This window comes from Papio anubis, chromosome 12 (genome assembly GCF_008728515.1).
Source record: "Papio anubis isolate 15944 chromosome 12, Panubis1.0, whole genome shotgun sequence".
Taxonomy (NCBI): domain Eukaryota; kingdom Metazoa; phylum Chordata; class Mammalia; order Primates; family Cercopithecidae; genus Papio; species Papio anubis.
In genome coordinates, this window is record NC_044987.1 from 5179005 (window position 1) to 5201914 (window position 22910).

The 22910-nt window shown below is 39.5% G+C and overlaps 1 long non-coding RNA gene across 1 annotated transcript; it reads left to right on the top strand.

Moving 5' to 3' along the window:
- Positions 1 to 7757: 7757 nt before the first annotated feature.
- Positions 7758 to 15774, top strand: LOC103878017. Its single transcript, XR_002517318.2, has 2 exons — positions 7758 to 12942; positions 13123 to 15774. It is a non-coding gene; the product is annotated as an uncharacterized LOC103878017 (long non-coding RNA).
- The last annotated feature ends 7136 nt before the right edge of the window (positions 15775 to 22910 follow it).

Below are 22910 nucleotides of genomic sequence, written 5' to 3' on the forward strand. Positions count from 1 at the left end.
GGGTAACGCTTCCAGCTTTCGCCCATTCAGCATGGTGTTGGCTGTGGGTTTGTCATAGATGGCTCTTATTATTTGAGATGTTCCTTTGATGCCTAGTTTGTTGAGAGTTTTTATCATGAAGTGATGTTGGATTTTATTGAAAGCTTTTCCTGTATCTATTGAGATCACATCATATGTAAATTCTATTTATATGGAGAATCACATGTAAAGATTTGTGTATGTTTATCCAACCCTGCATCCCAGGAATAATCCCTACTTGACCATGGTGGATTAACTTTTTAATGTGCTGCTGGATTTGGTTTGCTAGTATTTTGTTGAGGAGTTTTACATTTATGTTCATCAGGGATATTGGCCTGTAGTTTTCTTTCTTCGTTGTATCTTTGCCAGATTTTGCTATCAGGACGATGCTGCCTTTGTAGAATGAGGTAGGAGTTCGTCCTTGATTGTTTGGAATAGTTTCAGTAGGACTGGTACCAGCTCTTCTTTGTACATCTGATAGAATTTGGCTGTGATTCCATCTGGTCTGGGGCTTTCATTGGTTGGTAGGTTTTTATTCCTAATTCAGTTTTGGAACTCATTATTGGTCTGTTCAGGATTTCAGTTTCGTCCTTGGTCAACCTTGGGAGGTTGTGTGTTTCCAGCAGCTTATCCATTTCCTCTAGATTTTCTAGTTTGTGTGCATAGTGGTATTCATAATAGTTTCTGAGGATCTTTTATATTTCTGTGGCATTGGTTGCAGTGTCACCTTTGTAATTTCTGAATGTGCTTATTTTGATCTTCTCTCTTTTTTTCTTTGTTATTCTAGCCAGCACTCTATCAGTCTTATTTATCATTTCAAAGAACCAGCCTTTGATCATTTGTATGAATATTTGGGTCTCAATTTCATTCTCTTCTGCTCCAATTTTGGTTATTTCTTTTCTTTTGCTAGCTTTAGGGGTTCTTATTTTTCTAGTTCTTCTCAGTATGATTTTTAGGCATTTAGTGCTATACACTTGCTTCTTAATACTGTTTTTGCTGTTTACCAGAGATTTTGGTATGTTTTGTCTCTCTTTACATTAATTTCAAAGAAATTTTTGATTTCTGCCTTAATTTCATTGTAAACTTTTGGGTAGACCCAAAAGTCATTGAGGAGCACATTGTTTAACTGCTGTGTGATTTTATGGTTTTGAGAAATCTTCTTGCTATTAATTTTTATTTCACTGTGATCTGAGAATATATTTGGTATGATTCGGTTTTTTGAACACACTGAGACTTGCATTATGGCCAAGCAGGTGATCAGTCTTGGAGGATGTTCTATGTGCAGATAAGAAGGACGTATATTCTATTGTTGTTGTGTGAAGTAGCTATTAGGTCTAATCGGTTGAATGTTGAGTTTAAATCCAGAACGTCTTTGTTACTTTTCTGCCTCAGTGATCTAATGTTGCCAGTGGGGTGCTGAAGTCTCCCATTATTCTTAAGTAGCTGAGTCTTTTTGTAGGTCGAGAAGTACTTGTTTTATGAATCTTGGTGCACCGATGTTAGGTGCATATATACTTGGGAGAGTTAAGTCTTCTTGTTGAATTGAACCTTTATCATTGTATAATGCCCCTCTTTGTCCCTTTTTAATGTTGTTGGTTTAACATTTCTCTGATACAAAGATAGTGACCCCTCTTTGCTTTCTGCTTGTGTGATAGATCTTTATCTTTTTACTTTGAGCCTATGAGTGTCATTACATGTGAGATGGGTCTCTTAAAGACAGGAGGCAGTTGGGTCTTAGTCTTTAATCCAACTTATCATTCTGTGCCTTTTAAGTGGGGTGTTTAGACCACTTACATTTCCAGATTAACATAGATAATGTGAGATTTTGATACTTTTGTGATGCAGTTACCTGACTGCTTTGTAGTCTCAATTGTATAGTTGCTTTATAGGCTCTGTGGGCTATGTACTTAAGTGTGTTTTTGTGGGAGCAGGTATTCTTTCATTTCCATGTTTAGAGTTCACTTAAGGATATACTGTAAGGCTGGTCTAGTGGTAATGAATTCCCTTAAAATTTGCTTATCTCAAACAAAATTTATTTCTGCTTTATTCCTATAGGTAAGACCACTGATATTAGAATCATAAGACTTTTTGTTTAAGAATTGCTTAAGATGGTCTTCATATCCTGAATTCTAGTGGAAAGGCTGATGCCAACCAGTTTAAAGACCCCCACCCTCCCCACAAAGGAGCCAAATGAGTGTAAGAATGTAGTTTCTTCATTTAGCCATTCCATGACTTCACTCTGCACTCTGATCAATCAATGATCCCCACACTTCAGCCTACTCTAACCCCTTTAAAATCCCTAGACTCAAATTCCTTGGGAGGGTGGATTAGAGATACTCCCATCTCCTCATTTGGCTGCCCTACAATTATTAAACCCTTTCTCTGCCACAATCTCCAGTGTCTCCTTATATTGAATGGTTGTGCATTGGGAAAATGACCTATTACAGTTCCATCTCTTAATACGATTACAATGGCAATTAAATTTCAACATGAGTTTTAGAGGGGATAAATATTCAAACCATAGCTGGTCTCAAATACTAGTGCTGACTACTAGGCTCATTTCTCTTTGGGATTTTAGCCCTCAAATCTTGGGTGCCTTGGAAATGCTTCCATTTTTATCTTTCTGCCTCATGAAGTTTTTCTGATTCTTAGCAGATTCCTCTGCCCAACTTGGCCTCCCGCCACGTACTGATAATCAACAAATGCCAATAGGTAAAAGCAGTATATAGAGAGTTGGGTTCACCTCAATAAATGTTCTTTCTATACAGGATCTGGTCCTTCAAATCCTAGCTGTTTGATAGATCTCCAGTGCTTTCATGCAGAAATTTGTTCTGTCTGGGTTTTCTACTTGTTCTCAGCAGGTGTGTTGGCCTACGACAACACACCTATTCCATCAAGGCTGGAAATGAAAGTATCCCCACAACCTGCTGGCTCTTGAAATTCCTGAAACACTACTTTACTGAGTTGGTCTTCTGCTTTGTGACTGTCAGTGTCTATTTCTCAACATGCTGAGTTTAAACATACTATTCTCCCATTCCAGGCCCTTCCTCCCCTGGAACCATTTTAATGACTCAAACTCATTTGCCACAAATATCCAACATGAGTCTTTCACACCTGTTGATGTGTTAGCCTGTTCTCGCATTTCTGTAAAGAAATGTCTGAGACTGGGTGACTTATTTAAAAAACATTTTTTAATTGGCTCATAGTTCTCCAGGCTGTACAGGAAGCATATTGCTGGCATCTGCTTCGGGTGAGGGCCTCAGGAAATTTCCAATCATGGCAGAAGGCAAAGGGAGAGCTGGTGTATCCCATGGTGAGAACAGGAAAGAGAACAAGAGAGGGAAAGTTCCAGACTCTTTTAAACAACCAGATCTCACATGAAATGACTGAGCAAAAACTCACTCATTACCAAGGGTGGTGCTAAGCCATTTATGAAAGATCTGCTCCCAAAATCTAATACCTCCCACTAGGCCCCATCTCCAACATTGAGGATCACATTTCACATGAAATTTGGAGGGGACAAACATCCAAACTATATCATTTCACTTGTGGCTCCCCAAATCTCATGTCTTTCTCACATTGCAAAATAGAATCATCCCATTCCAATAGTCCCCAAAATCTTAACTCATCAAAGTCCAAAGTCTCATCTGAGACTTAAGGCACATTACTTCTACCTATGAACCTGTAAAATCAAAACAAGTTGTTTACACCCAAGAGATAATGGTGGTACATGCATTGAGTAGACATTTCCACTCCCAAAGTGAGAAACTGGCTAAAAGAAAGGGATAACAGGCTCCACGCAAGTCTGAAACACAGCAGGGCAGACATTAAATCTTAAAGCTCCAAAATAATCTCCTTTGGCTCCCTGTCCCACATCCTGAGCAGACTGGATGGGCTAGATTTAATGATTTAATGGGCCAAAGATTTAATGGGCCAAACTTGCTCTTTCCAATGGCATCAATACCAAGGCTTTGGGAAGCTCTGCCCCTGTGACTTTTCCATGCCGAGGCTGCAGACTACTAGTGGCTCTACCACTCTTGTGTAGAATGGCAACAGCCCCCTTCCTACAGCTCCACTAGGCAGTGCACTGGTGGGGACTCTATGGGAGATCCAATCCCACGTTTCCCCTTTGTACTGGCCTAGTAGGGGCTCTCAGTGAGGGATCCGCTCCTGTTGCAGGCTTCTTCCTGGGCATTCAGGCTTTCTGATACATCTCTGAAATCTAAGGGGAAGCTGACAAGTCTCCTTCACTTTTGCACTCTGCATACCTGTAGACTTAACACTGAATGGAAGCTGCCAAGGTTTATGGCTTGTGCCCTCCAGAGTGGTTGCCTAAGCTGTACCTTATCCCCTTTGAGCCAAGGCTGGAGCCAGAATAGCCAGGATATGGGGAGCAGTGCCTTGAGTCTGGGCAGGGCAGTAGGGCCCTGGACCTGGCCCCTGAATCCATTCTTTCCTCCTAGTGATGCAGGATTTTGTCTGTAGCTTAGCTAGGTCTGGGTTCTTGTTTCATGACCAGGAAGAATTAGGCACATAGACACTGGAAGAGTGAGTCAGGTGGGAAGTTTTACTGAGTGATGAAACAGCTTTTTATGGGGAAGGGATGCAAGAGTGGTCCTCCTATCCAAAGGCAGAAGAGTTCCCAATGTGGCTGAGCCCAGGGCTTTTTATGGGCTCAGAATAGGGAGCTCATGATGATTGGTTTGTGAGTATGCAAAAAAGGTTAAGGTGAAGACACCACTCAAAGGTGGGCACAATAGTGTAGAAACCAAATTAGGAAAGGGTAGGTAGTTGTAAAATAGGTGAAGGATGGGGATCAATCAGAGGAAAGCACACCAAATGGGAAGGTGGGTTTTCAATCTGGTCCTGGGGTTTACCAGGGACAGTTTCCAACTTGAAGGTGGAATTTTGCCAGGCACCTGTCCCTATCTACGTAGACATTTGTCTGCCTCCTGCCTCTATCATTGCCTGCTCGGAAGAGGTACATCTTACTGCCACTGGAATAGGAATGAAGACTGATCTTAACTGCTTCCTTCTGACAAGGGGCACTGTGTTGGGAAGATGGCAGTCAGAGCTCCCTCAGAGGACTATCTAAGGGTCTCTGGTAAAAGGGAGCCATCATCTGAGGCTCTGGTTGCATGACCGTTTGGAGTTTGATGGCCTGAAGGCAAGAAGAGACAAACTGGGTTATTAGAAGGTACATATCAAAACAAAACAAAGTCAGTGAGGACAGCTAAAAAATGCTGAGGTTGCCGGCACAGCCAGATAACTGGTGGCTATACTTATGCCTGCTAAGATTTGGGTGCTTGGGGCTTGGCTTTGGTTAGCTCCCTTGGTCTTATTTTTGCAAACAAACTTTGTTATGGGGACCCTGTTTACTCCTATCACCTGGCAGGATTTGTGGGATAATTACCCTGAACTAGAATATTGATCTAGATTTTTTACATTACCCCTCCCTTTTGTCTCTTCTGAGCTGCTGCTGGAGGTCACTGATTGGTTGAGAGGGATAAGCAGGCTTAGGCAAAAAAAAAAAAAAAAAAAAAAAAAAAAAAAGGCAAAAACTTAAGAACAATTAATGAAATTAGAATTTAATGACAAATGTATGATAAGTTTCAAAACATAACTTTTCTTCAGTCCTCATTTTTGTCAAAAGCAAATCATGATAAGACTGAGTTGTTTGCAAAATAGACTTTAGTCTTATACTAGGCCTGATTATTTGCATAAAGTGCAGCAAGAATAATTATTTTTCACATAGGATTTTAAATTGGTTTTGATGGAACTCTGTTCCACAATAAATCTCATATAAGACCTTCCTTTTAAAGCTGAGCCCGGCCATGGGTTTATACCCTCAAATACTTATGAATTGGTTAAATTACTCTCTTCTTGAAGTTCCAAGAACATGAGGCTCCTGGGCCTGTTAGAAAGTGACATTCTTTACTCACCACAGGTTGGGAACCCTGTACAGGGTCTGTGTAGATGAGATGTGAGGCAAGTTTTCCCAAGGAGCTCTTATTGGCTTTGCAAGTCAATCTAGATTCCTTAAAGGGAAAGACATCCTTCCAGCTACTCGGGAGGTTGAGGCAGGAGAATAGCGTGAACCCAGGAGGCAGAGCTTGCAGTGAGCCAAGATTGTGCCACTGCACTCCAGCCTGGGTGACGAGTGAGACTCCGTCTCAAAAAAAAAAAAAACAAAAAAACCCGTTTCTCTAATTGTGTCCTGTTGCAAAAGAAAATGGATTCTTACAGCACTGATGCTAATAACTATATTGCATAGGTTAAGAATACTCACAGATAGTTTCCAAATTCTGGAGAAGCCAGGCAGAGAGAAACAAATATGTTCCAAATTTTGTTCTCAGGAGTATACCTTACTCAATTATCAAAGACTGTAAATAGCTCAAAATAAAAGTTTCCTTGATTCTGAAAAACAAAACAAGAATCAGCAATGTTTTAAGCAAAAAGATTAAAAAGATTACTTCAGTTTTCCATTAGTTCAGTCCATTCTGTTAACTCTTGTTCTGCTTGATATTCATGAACATTTCAGCTCTTCATGAGTCCTGTACATTTTTCCTTTATTCCAGTGTCACAATCTCCAAAGTTATCAGAAACCTGCATTTGAGAGCATTTGTCAAAGTCCTATAGCTGATTATAAACCATCTTTTGAAAAGGATCAAAGCAAGACAACAACCATCTGTGAATGACAAAATATCCAGGGTATACAGTCAATACACAGGGTAGTTACAGTCAAACATGATTGACTTCTTTGTGGTTATTTCTGTGGTTTACAATAACTTAACATAATAACCTTAATTATGATTGATAGCATATACTCAGATTTTAGATTTTAGAAATCCCATACAATTTTGGAACATATAATTAATATTAGTCACTAAAATATAACCTAAAGAAGATTAAAGATCACTTTGGCAATCTCATGTAACTAAACATGTCAATAATCCTATTTACCTCTCTTTTGGATGTCAGTGGGGTAGGTGAAAGCTGAGTATTTTCTTTTAAAACTCACATCATCATTATTGTAAAAATATTTAGTTCTAAGAAATGCCTCTGGAAAAGATGAACAAATCCTTTCTAAATTTGGGGGAAGGGCCACAAATTTCAGTCATATAATATGGAGATTAAAAAAACAGATGAATCTGTGTTCACATCTGACTTTGCCATGTGCCTAGTCATTTAACCATCTAAGTCTCAGTCTTCTCAAATATGTAAAATGGGGATAATAATAATGATTCTTTCATAATTGTGAGGATTAATTGACATAAAGCATGTACTATGGTCTGTGGCAGCTAGTAAGTGCTTAGCAAACGTTGCTGATTTTTATTGTTTTTGCTAGCTCTGCCAATGAGCTGAGCCAGATGTTCTGGTTTTGGAGTGTCTTCACAGCAATTACAGCTTGGTGCAGTGGAATGAAGAAGGACATACCATGCAGCTCTGTCTCTGATGAAGTTGTATAAACTAATATACATTAGTAACTTTTCTGAGACTCCATGTCTACATTTTTTTTTTTCTAAAGAAAAGAGCACCTACCTTTTAGAGTCACAATTTTAAAATCTGCTTTACGAGATCTGGCCCATCTTGTCTCTTCACCCTCATCTCATCTCTCTTTCCTGTGTTCTCAAACCCCAAGCTGACTCTTCCTATCCATTCTTTAGATTTGTTTCCTCATTTTCTGCCATCTGTTGAATTGAAGCAGTTTTCTTTATTCTCTTCCTATAACTCTACTGATTTATAAATTATATACTCTAATGATATCAATGTTTGATATGAATATAATACTTTAGCTGCCATCAGCACCTTCTCATAGTACATAAGTCACTGTTGCCCAATACTTCAGTTTCACTGTTTTTATATCCTGCCCAACTAACCATTAAATATTTCTTGTTTTATGTAGTCAATGTAAAACATATTTACCTACAATGGCATGTAGACTGACTTACAACATTAACTATTGGCAAGGGAGTTCCATCTTCAAAGTGACAAGGGAAAATCATCACAAACCTAGAATCCTACATGCCATTCCCCTGAAGGTATCCTATTTTTCCCTGATTGTTTAAAAATATTTTTAAACTTGTGTGTTCTATAGTTTTAGTATACTCTCTCTGGGTGTGCATTTTATTTTATTTTTTAAAATCAGGCTAAGGTACTCATTGTGTTCCTTGTATCTGAGATTTCATGCCTTTATTCATTCTAGAAAACCATATTTGAACATTGCTTCTTCCCCATTTTCTCTGTTCTTTCATTCTAAAACCCAAAGCAGATATAACTTGGCATTCTTAGTCTAGTCTCCAGGTCTATTAGCGTCACTTTCCTATTTTCCATTTTGTTTTAATCGTTCTGAAACTCATTCCCTTCAATTTACTTGGCTCTGTCTTCCAGTTTATTAATTCTCTCTTCATCAACCTCTAATCTACTTAGGTGATTTTATTCTCAGTGACTGTATTTTTTTTACTTCTAAACATTCTACTTACCTCTTTTTTAGGAAAACATCTTTTTGGTCTCATGTTTTTTGGTCCTCATTTTGTGTCTTTATCATTTAAAATATAGTTATTTTATAGGCTTTTTCAGCACATACTATTACTGAAGTTTTTAAGGGTCCAATTATGTTGCTGGTTAGGTATAATTTTCTTTTTTTTCTGTTTTTTGGGGATGTGTATGTATGTGTATGTGTTGCTCCTGATAACTTGCTTCTTTGTTTTTCAATTTTGGATTATAAGCTCATCTTCAATAGCGATTTTATTGTGGCTTTATTTGTGGAAATTTGTGGAAGACAGGATTAGGTCTATATTTATGTAAATGTGAAAGGAAGATCCTGTGACCTTCTACATTATTTATGCTTTTGCTTTTCCCAAGGATATCAGCCTGGGCCCCCTTTTTTGCTAATTTTCCCCAAGGAAGAAGATTATGAGTATTTACTTAAACCCTGAATCCTCACAAGATCTGTAGTTATGAATTTTGGGGGGACTTACTACCCTCCACCAGAACCACACCTAATGCAAATAAGTGTTTCCAGAACCCATGCTAAGATAAATAAATGCCCTTGTCATTTCCCTTTACCTGCCAGCAGATATTTTAAAGCTGACTCTTTCACTGATAATGTAGCCCTATGAGAGTCCCGGGTTACATGAAGGTGTCAGTTCTAACTCCTTACCTTTGAAAAAATGTCTAAGATTCTGTTTCCTGACCAGCATGGGCATTTCAGTCTAAGCTATGGTTACCAACATGGCAAGCTATATTCTTTCAACCTCTGTACCCTACTCCCACCTCATGCCCCAGGTGGTGGGTTTATGCTTTACAATCTTGTTTTCCACTTTCTTCCTTGCCACAAGAACCTGAAGATTTCTCTACTTCTTTTGTGCAAGCTCAGGTATGCATTTAAAAGAATGTTCGCTATATTTTGTTAAGTATTTCTCCTTAATAGCCTCTTATTGCGTTTAGTTAATTCATTCCATAATTTTTATTTGGTGTTTATGTTACCTGCTGGTCAGAAGCTCTGTAAGAGCAAGGATTATGTCTGTTTTGCTTAACAGTAAACCCCCAGGGCCCAGCGTAGTACTTGATACATTGTAGATCACAAATAAATGTTTGTGGAATAAGTGGGGGTTGTGAGATTTCAGTTAGAAATTGTGTGAAATTAGTATATTATAGGTATACAACTACTAGAAGACATTTGTTCATAGTGTATTTTACTTTTTTGATTTATGTGGATTCTCACTTCCAGAAAAAATTAAAAACTCAAATGATAATACCTCATTATCTTATAATGAGCCAGCATAATGCACACTACAAACTCTGCACCATTCCCACAAGGCAATTTGATTTAGATCAGCTCCAGACGTGGAGGTTAAAGGCTATTCCTCACACTTGGGTCCTCTTATGTTTTTTCCAGTGCATTAGGCGAGGAGATGTGGATGGAGAGTAGAGAGCGGCATTTGGTCCTGCTGGGCTGGCTCCTTTGACCTAGATCCCAATATCTTTCCTTTGGTCTTTTTCCTTTCTCCCAGTTCACTGCTTTCTCCAACACTCATGTGGGTTGTTTGTTTGACCAGCACAGAACTAAGAGTAAAAAGACCCATGTTCTAGTCCAAGTTCTGCCTGGAAAAAACTGTGTGATCTCAGGCAGTTCACTTAACATTTCTTGTCTCTAGTTTCTAATAGGGAAAATTAGAAATGTGGGCTCTACTGTGTTTAAAATATTCCCTAATACAAATAATGTCTGACTTACTCTAAATTGTTTGTCCTGGCAGATTATCTCCACCCTTCCATCACTAGCAAAACAGCATTTTTTTTCTCCAGTTTAGTTTTCTTCCTTCTGCCCCTCCCTGTACCAGTTACCTCTCTCCTTCCCAACCCCACCTTCACCTCTGGCTGATTTCCTATCATAACAGGTAAGCTACTCGAGGGTGGAGTAATATCTGCATCAGATTAATAAATGATTATCATTATTATAAAAGTAATTATACCTTTATTTTCACCCTAATCCCTTTAGCTTAAATTAATCCTGCCCTACCCTCCTAAATTGACAAGTAAATAATTGCTTGGATTTCCCTAATAGAGGGATTTGTATTTTCTGACTGTATCACACTCCCTGTGACACGTTGTCTATATTCTCCCTAATTTACCAAGAAGTTGATAGGGGCACAGGTAAGAGAGGAGACTGTTCTAGAACCTTACAGAGATTCAGTGACTTTCCTCTTTTCTTCTGATTATGGTAGGAAGAAACGAGTGTCCTGGGTGGAATATTGGAATGGGTTTTGGTGGTTCTAGACTTGGTTTACTGGAAGTATCTTGATGTCCTTGGGCAACTCACTTTATCTCTCAAAGCCTCATTGTCCTCATCTGTTGTAAGAAGGGATTAAACCAAGCATAGACTTTAGAATAACATAGATCTCAATTCAAATCTGGGCTCTGCTATGTTTGCAGCTGCTTCGCTGAGGGGTCATTAGTTACTCTGAGGCTCAATTTCCTTCTTTTCCTACTTTCCAGTTGAGACCAGCTCTTAGGCTAAATATTTCAATCTTCACTCACTCTTCTATTCTAGCTACCTCAATTCTCTCCCATCCTCACTCACTGTTACTCCTCTCTGCCTTCCTCTCCCTCCCAAAGCAGCTCTCATTCTTCACATTTACTTACCCTCATCTACCTACACACTCCTTTGAATCACACAAACTCAGGGTTGCACAGGCTTAAAGTTCACCAGTGCAGCCATCTCTCTTCACATGCCTGAGGTCAGTGCAACAGAAGCCTACATCTAGCTAGTGGTTCCCCTGGTCCTCTCCACCCAGCCCTTCCTTATGGACCCTAGTGGCCAGAAGTACACACCTCTTGATCAGCTTTTCCCATTCAAGTCCCCTCTTGTCTATTCCTTTCAGCCGAATGGGTCTTGCCATGTCCTGGAAGATATGGCCCTTTAGTTTTGCCGCTTACAGCTTCCACCCACAAGAGTGGAAATGGCTTCAATCATCTGAATATCAAATTTAATAATCTTAGAGAATAAGATATTTGTTGGCCCATTTGGGTCAGGTGAGAACATGACAGCTCTTATAATAGCCATGCAGTTGGGCTGAGGATACTGTCACCAGGAGAAAGGGGGAAAACTTGGCTGATAAAGTGGAGTTGTATTTTACAGGGTTACTTATTCTAAAGTCATAGAAAAAAAGTAAATATAGCATATATTACCCTTAGCAATCCCCCAAAGGATGCACTAAATTGAAGAATAAAACCCAGTGTGTCAATAAGTCTGAAGCTGCTCGTGTCTCATGCAGTGTTGAAACATATTGTCACTTCCTCATCTACTGCTTCCACAGCAGGTGATGCCCATGGATCTGTCTAGTGGTCATATGATACAAACCAAAACAAAGGCAAACAAACAAAATCATAAAGCACAGTCTCATGTTCATCTCACCAAAATACCATGTGGGGTCACGTGTGGACTAATGAATGGCAAGTAGAATGTTACACAGAATTGCTTGTATCACAGAGATTGCAATTTCTCTCTCTTCTTCTCTAATTCCCTCTCTTTTTAATATGTTCATACAATTAAATTTATGCAAATTAAAAACAAGAAGAAGATCTTTCCACTCTACTGCCACAAGCCCCTTCAAAGAGCTTATAGACTCATCCAGAAGACAGATTGCTAGTGGGCAATAGGGATGGTTGTCACAATCCAGGCAAGAACAAAGGTCATAGGAGCCCATTGAAGAGGTAGCTGACTGAATGTAGGAGGGCTCTTCATCTGTTAGAACAAGAGACAAACTACCGGAGACCTGAAGAATGGATAAGAGTTGTCCAGAGTGGGAAAAGAATGATCCAAGAAGAATGTGCCATGTCTAGGAGGCAAGTTAGAACATTTCCTACCAGTTCAGTATAGGCTTTGAGAGCTGGGGGAGAGGCAGGGGCCTTCCCATGGAGAGCTGTAAATGCTGTACTTAAGAGTTTGGAATTTATTCTGAAAGCAATAACAAGCCAATGAAGCAGGGGAGAAACATAATTAGGTTGTGCATTAGAAAGGAAATTCTGGTGGTGATTTGAATTGAAGAGCAACAATATATTACAGCAGGAGATCAGTTAAGAACATTCCAATATCCTAGAAAGAGATCATGATGGCCTAGATCATGGGCTGTAAATATAGATGAGTTGAGGGAGAGAGATTGGTGATGTCCTCCCAAGTGCTTGGCTTGAGCAACTGCTGGTAGTGCTGTAACTTGGGTAGAGAATAAAGAAAGTAACTTCCAATAACTCCCTAATTTCTAATTGGTTTCAAATTGCTCTTATATTTTTTTCCTGTCATCCCCTTTCTTCTCCCTTTCCCCAACTTCCAGAGGATGGAGACCAGGAGAGCAAAGCCTGTCCTGTCTTTATTGTGCAAGGGTATAGACAAAAAGACTTCAAAAAGGATCTTCTAGTTTCAAGGTTCTTGATTTCTCTGTTCCTAAAATAGTGACTAGATGGAGGTAGAGAGAAGGGTAGGGGGGTGAGGGAGTGTATAGAGAAAAATCAGCTGATGGAATAAGAAGTTATTTGGACAGCAGTTGGGAAACAATTGCAGCCCCAGCCTCCTTACCCCTTGGTAACTCAAACCCTGACCTGCAGCGTCCCTGCAGTTCCCAGTCTCTCCATGTCAAAACCCTCCTGGTGATGGCTGACCTTGGCCATGGTTGCTGCAGCTTGGTTGGAAGGCCTATCACACTTCACAGGAGATTGCCACACAAAGAACCATTGAGAAGAGGAAATCTAAAGGTGAGACCATGAACCTGGATTCTTCCTGATCGTTTCCTTTGTGGTTATAGACCAAAGGGCACACATGAATCCCAGTGCTTAGGATTAAGAGATTACCTTTTTAAAAAGAAAGAAAAATAGATAGTGTTAATTAATTTTTATCTGAAGCCTCCACCCTCGTCCTGCTCTCTATTCCTCTTTTGTCTAGTCCCTGGGAAATCCTGTGGGAGGGGCCCAGCCCATCATCAGAGCTGGCTTCTCCGCAGCTAGAGAGGAATGGTGGCCACTGCAAGCCGCCCTGCCCCGCCTCTCCTCTTTCCCCCTCCAGCTCTTGCACAACAGCCAAACAGGCAGATCAAGCGTTCAACCTGTGCTTTTCCTTCTGAGCTCCTGGGCTTCTCAAAGGATCCCTTTGTTAGTGAATGTCAACCTCTCTCCAAAGCCTTGTAGTGGGAGCCAAGGAGGCTGAGTCCAGATGGGATGGTGGCCTCTGTGAGGGGTGCCAGATGGATGGGGACTTGCTGGTGGCCTCTAGGGTAACCCTGGCCTCTGTGTGTTTCCCAGGGGAGAGTGGACTAGCACTTTCAGTCATTTATAAGACTACACCATACAGGAAGCTTTCCTGATTATTTCCACTCCTGCTCCGATTATATCTTCACTGGGCATTCTCTAGAGCTGACATGCATGTAATTCTTCTCTTCCTGGGGCATTTCATAGATCATTGACTGCACAAAAGAAGGTGCATGCTTGGGTGAGAGACAAATTCCAAGCCAGGACTCATTCAAACTCCTGTCCTCTTTCTACTACATCAAGCTCTCTCTGGTCCACACAGTACTCTAGAATTACTTACTGTAGTTTCAAGTCCCCAGTGGAGAGTTCAAGTTCATTCTCAGGCCTTGTACTGCTTCCTTGCAATGCTCAGTGTTCACGCATGGCCTGAGTGCCAGTGCTCAAGCCCAGTGGCCTCTGTCTTTCTGGAAGCCTGGGGTATTTTAGAACATTTAAACAGAGGCGCTCACTGTCCAGCTCACATTGCTCCCCTTTTCCAGGAAGGCATGGTTGAGATCTTCTGACATGGTGACGTTCAGACTGGTGTATGGATGGAACCAGCCGTGAGAAAGGCTCTGGATAGGGAGCTTACCCAGCTTGTACTATATTCTCCATCATGTGTGAGTTCTCACTGTCAGGTGGAACAGAAAGAGGCAGCCAGTGTATGAAAGGCAGCATAGAGGAGTGTTTCAGAGCGTGAACTTTAAAATCAGATGGTTCAAGTGGGTTCAAATCTGGGTACTGTCATTTATTCATTGGTTGGTGCTATGATCTCAATGTTTGTGTCCTCTTAAAATTTCTGTTTTGGAATCCTAACTCCCAATGCAATGGTATTAGGAGGTGGAATCTTGGGAGGTGATTAGGTCATGAAGGTAGAGGCGTCATGAATGGGATTAGTGCCCAAGAGAGGTCCCTGGCCCCTTCCACCATGGGAACACTCTGGAAACCAGAAAGCAGGTCCTCATCAGACTCTGAACCTGCTGGACCCTTGACCTTGGACTCTCCAGCCTTCAGAACTGTGAGAAATAAATGGTTGTTGTTTATAAGCCACCAGTCTATGGTATTCTCTTATAGCAACCCAAATGGACTAAGACAGATGGTTTTTGGGAAGTTCAATTACCTCTCTCTAAACTGTATTTCTCCATCTATAAAATAGGATTTCTAATAATGACTTAAAGGGATCGTTGTGATGATCAAATGAAGTAATACAGTTATAAAGTAAAGTATTTAGCAGTTGGTATTTCTTCTTCAGTAAGTGGTAGCTGGTATAATTAAAGAGTTCTGTACTGTCCAGGCCCGGGTCAAGTCTGAAGTCCTTCTCTTATTGGCTCTAAGACTCCTGGCAAGTTGCTCCTCTTTGGGACTCAGATTCCTCATCTTTAGTGAGGGAGTTGGACTGATGACCTCCAAATTGCCTCCAACTATGATATTCTTTAGGTCTGTGTCAACCTGTCTTGTCTCCATAACCGACTCCCAACTCATTGGTAAGCTTCTCCAGGGTAGAAACCATTGCTCTTATAGCTCTAGAGCCAAGGACAAAACCAAGGCTTGGTGTATGTTTGGGTTAGCAGGAGAAATCCTAGTGGTAGGAAGCTAAGATCGTTGTTTTTGGTGTCCTAGGTACCTGCAGTGTAAGCTTGTATCAGCTGAGGGAGCTTTGCCAGCTGCCCTGACCTTACACAGCACAGAGACATCCAAGTGAGGTCAGATCATGAGCATGCCGAAAAAAGGCTGGTGAGGGCTGGTGACTTGCTGCCGGGTAAACGCAATCTCATGTAACTGAGCTTGAGTCCAACCAGAACAAAATAACATGAACCCATGCCATGCCAGGCGTGAAGCTCTGATCCCTCCTTCCCTTACACTCCAGACAGGGCTAAGCATGACAGGTGTTTGAACCAGCTTACTTTACCATCCAGGTGGCATGAAATAGCCAAATGCTCATCCTGTGCCCTCTCGTCATTCTTTTTTTTTTTTTTTTTAATAAATAAATAAAAACCAGAAACTATAGTAGTCCCCTGCTTATACGTGGTTTTGCTTTGTGGTTTCAGTTACCTGTGGTTACCTGCAGTCAGCAAATATTGAAAGGAAAATTCCATAAATAAACAATTCATAAGTTTTAAATTGCATGCTGTTCTGACGAGCATGATGAAATCTCATGCCATCACACTGCATCCCACCCAGGATGTGAATCTTCCCTTTGTCCGGTGTCCCCTGCCATAGATGCTGTCTGCTCACCAGGCACTTAGTATCCATCTTGGTGATCAGATCGACTGCCGTGGGATCTCAGTGTTGTGTTTGAGTAACCCTTATTTGATTTCATAATGGCCTCAAAGCACGAGAGTAGTGATGCTGGCAATTTGGATCCATCAAAGAGAAACTGTAAAGTGCTTCCTTTAAATGAAAAGGTAAACATTCTCAGCCTAATAAGGAAAGGAAAAAAAACAATACACTGAAGCTGCTGAGATCTATGGTAAGCGTGAATCTTCCATCTGTAAAATTGTAGAGAAGGGAAAAGCAGTTCAGGCTAGTTTTGCTGTCACACCTCAAACCATAAAACTTACAGCCACAGTGTGTGACAAACGCCTAGTTAAGATGGAAAAGCAGTTAAATTTGTGGAAGACATAAACAGAAATGTATTGCGATAGACAGCAATTGAGCTCAGTACTATCTGCAGTTTCAGATGTCCACTGGGGGTCTTGGATCTGATTCCCTGAGGATAAGGAGGAAGTACTGTATTTCTTTTTTTTTTTCTTCTTTTTTTTTTTTGGACGGAGTCTCGCTCTGTCACCCAGGCTGGAGTGCAGTGGCGTGATCTCGGCACACTGCAAGCTCCACCTCCCGGGTTCACGCCATTCTCCTGCCTCAACCTCTCGAGTAGCTGAGACTAACAGGCGCCCGCCACCACACCCAGCTAATTTTTGTTTGCCCTGAGGGTGCTGAGTCCTATGCAGAACTGGGGAGAATGTCCCTCTTCCTACTGTGCCGTACTCGGTCACAGCTTGTGCCTGGAGTTTAACAAAGGTCCTCATGGAAATGCCTCCTTTACCTTTTACCTCTGCTACTTTCTCCGCAGAGTCCCCAAACTAGTCCACAGACAGCTGTCAGGCCATTCAACCATTCTCAATGTTCTCTCTTCTTTCCCCAAACCTGCTGCTTTTCCTGGAGGATTTTTCTGTAAAGGGAGAGTCCTATGCATATTGGCACACACAGTTGAGAAACTCTTAAGATGGGTGGGTAAGGCCTAACTTCATTTCTCAGAAGCATCCACATCCACTCTGGCCACGTAAAAACATCCCGTCAGAGTAGTGTAAACCAGGATTCTCTTCTGCATACATTCTCCATTACAGTAATTCCCTGGCTTTCTCCCTGTTATCACTCCCCTTTGCTTCTGCTGATACACCCTCCACACAGCTTCCATATGGTCTGCTTGAAATCCACCAGTGGCTACCCATTGTCTCCAGGATAAAGACTGTGCTTTTCAAGGACCTCCCCAACCCAATCCCAACAGGTGCTACTGGCTGTATCTGCCAACATGACCTTCCTTGCATCCTAGGATCCAGCTATTGTGTCCTTGTTTCCAGTTCCCTAAACACACCACATGTTGTGTCTCAATCTTTTGTTGACATTGCTCTTTTCTTGGAGTGCCTCGCAAGCTGACTACCTACTTACTCTCAAATGGACTAAACCTTACTGAAATATCAAAGCCCAGCTTACAGAGCATTTGTGTGTGAAGGACCTCCAGCCTCCTCTTTCCCCTCCTGCTGTAACAATTCATGGAAAGGGTTGGGGATTAGTATAAGAGAATCCCGTGTTCAAATCTTGCTACTTCTAGCTACTAGCTATGTGAAATATTTAGCAAGTTACTTAACCTCCATTAGCTTTCCTTTCTAATCTTCAAAATGAGCAGAGTAATTCTGTTCTTATGGGATTATAAGAATTAAATGTAATAATGCATGTGAAGTGTCTGACATGCATTCTTAGGACTATTATTTAGTTATTTATCTTCTCTGAGCCTCGATATTTAGTTGCACTTCATCCATAAAAGTGCAACTAAAATACTTAATATGAGCATATTTTTAAAAGTTATTTATTATAAAGTACTAAGTGTATATTCTCCACTTTCAGTATTTCTGCCATATTTAACATATGGAAAGGACCAGATACGAAATGGCACTCATTATTACTTCACCCCATCCCCACACTTTTCTTTTCTCTTCCTCAGAGTTCTCCAAGCATTCTCCATGTACATTTCTATATAAAAGATATTTAACTGCATTAAAAAGTAATTTACTTATACTTTTATCTCTCCGTGTAGAATATAAACTCTGAAGAAAATTATATTCCTTTTTCATCTTCTTACTACAGGAAATTTCAAACATATATGCAAGCAGATCACATAATGAACTCACATATCTTCATCACCGGGCTTCAACAATAATCAACCTGTGAGCAATTTTGCTTCATCTGTTACCCACTCCCTTTCCAGTGGATTATTTTGGAGAAAACCCAAACTATCATAACATTTAATCTACATTGTCACACCAAAAAGTTCAAAATAATTCCTTAATTATCATCAAATGTTCTATCAGTGTCCACGTTATAATTTGTTGTTGTTTTTTGTTTATTGGTTGGTTTGCTTTTTCAGTTGGTTTGCTTGAATCAAGACCTGAATATGGTTTATATGCTCTCTAAGTCTCTCTTAACTCCTTTCTTTTTTATGTTGCAATTTGTTGTTGTTGTGTGAAAGAATAAAGTTATATGGTATTATTTACCATGTTTCTCTTTCCCCTGAAATTCTTGTAAATTGTTATATCTTAGAGTCTTGATCAAAATTTAGGTTTGATTTTTTTTGTCAGACTATTTTGTAGAAAATGTAGTCTTCCTTCATGAGGTATAAAATGTCTGTATTTTTGTGATGTTTTGTGATTACTGTGTAAGTACACTAATTCTATAAGAGTTCCATTCTAATTCTATTTTCTCTCCTCATTTATTAGTCCTTATAATTCTACAAAGAATTTTCCTCTAGTTGACTCTTTTTGAGGCACAATTCTGAAAGGCAAGATAACTGTTTAATACTTTACCTTTATTTACTGCTTTTTCAAATAACTGTTTGGAAATAAAAGTTGTTTGTTTCATTATGAACTCATGGATTGAAACGTATGATATGTTTTAATCCATTACAGTCAAATCGTATTAATGGGCGCTCCATGGTGGCTCTGGAGTCCTTTTGACACAATTAGTAGTTGGCAGCATTCTGGCTTTCTGGTGTGACAAAACATCCCAGGCTCATCTTGTATATATAATGCTGCAGACTTGGACAAGACCTTTTTTTTTTTTTTTTCCAATGATCCCTGGTTCCTTTTAGTTGGAAATAGTATTTAGAAATTACAACCTGGAATTAAGTACCTATTAATACTGAGTTGGTCATTGTTTCCAGGTCCTTTTGGTGAAGAGTGCTAGGAAATAACTTCTAAGATAAAATATATCGCATTTCAAATTCATACTTCTAATCCAAATTCAGACTACCCTTCTTTGTTAAGCTATGATGAAGTATCTTATATCAGAGCAACTGTTTCATGAAAACCAGCTGTGAAAGTTAACTATAAAATGAAGAAAACTGCTTTATGGCATTGGAGAAAAGCAAAGTCAAACATAATTCAAGGGGCCAGCATTTTTGAGAGAAGGCAATACATTAGTGTGAATCAGACTTTCTCCAACTATATTTTTCCTTGAGACATTTGCTGGGAAGAGAACAGAAACCTGAAGCTTGTGTTTTTCTCACAGAGCACTAGTCTTGTGTCAGTGTTTCTCCAGTTACTTGGTTGTCTAAAGCTCATTCTCTAGTAAATTCCTCAGGAGGGTCACATAGGATTAATATTTTCCTGAGTTCTTACATATTCATAAAAGTTTGTAGCCCTAATATTTGGAAGTCTGCTTGGCTGGATATGAAATCTTTGGCTCACATTTTCTTTCCTTGAGTATCTTAAATATGTTACTCCATTTTTTTCTTGCATAAAGTGCTGCTTTCAAAAAGTCTAATGACAATCTATTCCTCTTACTCTTGTAAATAAGTTACCTAGTTGTTCAAAACTTTTTTTAAAATTTAAAGTCCAGTAGCCTCAGTGGTGACTGTTCTGGGTCAATTTTCATAAGTATATAATGTGCTTTTTCAGTATATAGTTTCAAATCTTTTAATTTCAGGAAAGCTTTCTCAGATTATGATCTTAGTATTTGTTCTGTTTCATTGTTTTGGTTTTCTTTTTCAGAGACTTCTATTATCTGTATGTTGGCTCTTCTTTACTTGTCTTCTATATTTGTAACTTCCTCTTAAAACCTTTTAATCTCATTTATGAATTGTTTGTTGAGTTTATTTGCTCTTATTCCTTGTAGTTTAGCCTGTATTTTTGAAATGATTTTATGTTGTCAAATTCTTCTTTTTCAATGTCTTTTTATATCTCCCTTTCTCCAATCATTTCACTTCTAACATTTTCTAATTAGGTCTAAATTGACGATTTTGATATATTTAAACTATGGGGCCACCACGGCCACCTTCCCCAAATCCTCTGCCTTTCTTGAATTTATATCCTTTTGTATGTATTTGTAACCTCAATTCCTGGCACATAACAAGTGCTCAATAGATGCTTGCTAAATCATATTCACCATCACTGACATGATCTTTACAAATGCAAGGCAAAGTGATCTCTTTTATGGAATGAATATATGTTGAACATAGGATGTATGATAAATCTTTGTAAACCTAAGTTATTAAGGGATTAGACAAAAGAACATGTAGTAATCAAGTTATTAGAATACACAAATAAATTTACAACTTGATTGTGTGGATTTCTGCTAAAGATAAGCCAAAGCAAATGTTTCCATTTATGGTTGATGTTGCTTTTGAAATATACAGAACTACCTGGCTCAAGAAGAAGACTCAGGTTGAGATTGGGATGTATTGGGGAAGAGAGATAGAAAGAGTTCAGAGTGTCAGGGAAGGCAGAAGGGTGGAAACACATTCAACATTCTTAAAGAAAAGAATTTTCAACGCAGAATTTCATATCAAGCCAAACTAAGCTCCTTAAGTGAACGAGAAATAAAATCCTTTACAGACAAGCAAATGCTGAGGGACTTTGTTATCACCATGCCTGCCTTATAAGAGCTCCTGAAGGAAGCACTAAATAAGGAAAGGAAAACCTGGTACCAGCTACTGCAAAAACACACCAAAATATAAAGACCAATAACACTATAAAGAAACTGCATCAACTAATTTGCAAAATAACCAGCTAGCATCATGATGACAGGATCAAATTCACACATAACAATATTAACAAATGTAAACAGGCCAAATGCCGCAATTAAAGAGGAAGAGAGGAAGTCAAATTGTCTGTTTGCAGATGACATTATTGTATATTTAGAAAACCCCATCATTTCAGCCCAAAAAAATCCTTACGCTGATAAGCAACTTCAGTAAAGTCTCAGGATACAAAATCAATGTGCAGAAATCACAAGCGTTCCTATACACCAACAACAGACAAGCAAAGAGCCAAATCATGAATGAACTCCCATTCATGATTGCCACACAGAGAATAAAATACCCAGGAATACAGCTAACAAGGGACACAAAGGACCTCTTCAAGGAGAACTACAAACCACTGCTCAAGGAAATAAGAGAGGACACAAACAAATGGAAAAACATTCCATGCTCATGGATAGGAAGAATCTATATTGTGAAAATGGCCATACTGCCCAAAGTCATTTATAGATTCAATGCTATTCCCATCAAGCTGCCACTGTCTTTCTTCACAGAATTAGAAAAAACTACTTTAAATTTCATATGGAACCAGAAAAGAGCCTGTATAGCCAAGGCAATCCTAAGCAAAAAAGAACAAAGCTGGAGGCATCATACTACTACCTGACTTCAAACAATACTACAAGGCTACAGTAACCAAAATACCATGGTACTGATATCAAAGCAGATATATAGAACAGTGCAACAGAAGAGAGGCCTCAGAAATAACACCGCACATCTACAACCATCTGATCTTCGACAAACCTGACGAAAATAAGCAATAGGGAAAGGATTCCCTATTTAATAAGTGGTGTTGGGAAAACTGGCTAGCCATATGTGGAAAAAAAAAAAAAAAACTGGACCCCTTCCTTACATCTTATACAGAAATTAAGTCAAGATGGATTAAAGACTTAAATGTAAAACCTAAAACCATAAAAACCCTAGAAGAAAACCTAGGCAATACCATTCAGGACATAAGCATGGGTGAAGACTTCATGACTAAAACACCAAAAGCAATTGCAACAAAAGCCAAAATTGGCAAATGGGATCTAATTAAACTAAAGAGCTTTTGCTCAGCAGAAGAAACTATCATCAGCGTGAATAGCAACCTATAGAATGGGAGAAAATGTTTGCAATCTATCCATTTGACAAAGGTCTAATATCCAGAATCTACAAGAAACTTAAATTTACAAGAAAAAACCAACACCTCCATCAAAAAGTAGGCCAAGGATATGAACAGACACTTCTCAAAAGAAGACATTTATGTGGCCAAGAAACACATGAAAAAAAACTCATCATCACTGGTCATTAGAGAAATGCAAATCAAAACCACAATGAGATACCATCTCATGCCAGTTAGAATGCCGATCATTAAAAAGTCTGGAAACTACAGATGCTGGCGAGGATGTGGAGAAATAGGAACACTTTTACATGGTTGGTGGGAGTGTAAATTAGTTCAACCATAGTGGAAGACAGTGTGGCAATTCCTCAAGGATCTAGAACCAGAAATCCCATTTGATCCAGTAATCCCATGTATTACTGGGTGTATCCCCAGAGGATTATAAATCATTCTGCTATAAAGATACATGCGGATGTTTATTGCAGCACTATTTACAATAGCAAAGACTTGGAACCAATCCAGATGCCCATCAATGATAGACTGGATAAAGAAAACTTGGCACATATACACCATGGAATATTGGCACATATACACCATGGAATACTATGCAGCCATAAAAAAGAGTGAGTTTGTGTCCTTTACAGGGACATGGGTAAAGCTGAAAACCATCATCCTCAGCAGACTAACACAGGAAGAGAAAACCAA